The 1,428-nt window shown below is 41.0% G+C and overlaps 1 pseudogene; it reads right to left on the bottom strand.

Moving 5' to 3' along the window:
* LOC150055374 (ribulose-phosphate 3-epimerase-like) lies at window positions 1-676 on the bottom strand (annotated as a pseudogene).
* Between the last annotated feature and the right edge of the window lie 752 nt (window positions 677-1,428).

A 1,428-nucleotide genomic window follows, 5' to 3' on the forward strand; every position in this document is an offset into this window, starting at 1 on the left:
TCATCGCTCAAGAGAACGTTTCTGAGCAGCTTCTGAACAAACATTTCTTAGTAAGTTGATCACAGATCTGGGGTCTTCACTCCTCATTATGGCACTGGCAGACACAATCATGTTAGCACCTGTCTCTGCACATTTATGCACCGTGTCAGGACCCACTCCACAATCAACTTCTATATCCAAAGATGGAAACTGGGTCCTCAACCAGTGGACCTTTGGCATCATATCTTCCATGAATTTCTGCCCTCCAAACCCAGGTTCCACGGTCATAACCAAGGCCATATCTATTTGATTAGCTCATGGTGCCAAGTACTCCACTGTAGTTCCTGGTTTGATGGCCAGGCCAACCTTCATCCCATTTTCCCGGATGTCCTTAATCAAAGCCCCTGGATTCTCAGTAGCCTCGAGGTAAAAGGTATATTGATTGGCTCCTGCTATGGCCATTGGCTTTACCCACTGCTCCGGCCAGGCCACCATCATGTGCATGTCAAAGAAAGGGTCCTGGCCTAGCTGCTTTCGGAGGCTTTCTACCATAGGGTGACCAAAGGTGATGTTGGGAACAAAATGCATCTAGGTGCAGATAACCGGTCCCAGAGTCTAGCATCCGGAGGCACTCTGCCCCCAAATTGGCCAGGTCGCTGTTGAGAATGGACGGGCCAATCTTGCAACCCGACGCCATGGTGCTGGTTCCCTTAGGGCAAGTTACCTCATGCGTCCGCGGCGGGCAGAGGCGGAGCCCCCAAGATTAATTTTTAAATAGAATTTTTCAGTTGATTTGCATTATAACAAATATTTAAGACAGAAGAAGTGCCACCATACAAAAACTTGTGTCTACCCACAAAACTAAAGTAAAATTATATAAAGATAATATGAAATTTATTTTATCTTCTTTAAGATACCATAAAAAAATAAATTGCTGACCACGTGTAGTATAAGTCAGGTGTCAGTGGCTCACATCCAGGTACTAAAAAGGGAGAGATCTGAGGATCATGGTTCAAAGCCAGCCCAAGCAGAAAAGTCAATTTTCTCCAATTAACTATGCAAAAAGACAGAAGTTGAAGTGTGGTTCAAATGGTAGAGCACCAGAAACAAAATGCAAATGCAAATTTGAGATAAACATCTCTCAGTGGTACAAAATGCTTTACCACACAGATAAAAATTACAGGATATGCCAATCTTCACACAGAAACTTTTGAAATACTAAGGAAAATAACCAAATAAGTACTAAGTTAAAGACTATATGCCATGTCTGAATTGAAATTGAAATTGAAATGTGATTATGATTTGTATTGAAATTCCAATCAAAGTTTCAACAGTTTTAAGAAATTAATCAATAGGCAAAAGAAGCTAGAAAAGTAAAACAATGACAAAAGACTACTTGGGAGAATTTTCACAATCTGATTTCTATACTTACCATAAAGCTACAAAAAA

Source organism: Megascapheus bottae, chromosome 14, assembly GCF_031878675.1.
Source record: "Megascapheus bottae isolate mThoBot1 chromosome 14, mThoBot2.hap1, whole genome shotgun sequence".
Lineage (NCBI taxonomy): Eukaryota > Metazoa > Chordata > Mammalia > Rodentia > Geomyidae > Megascapheus > Megascapheus bottae.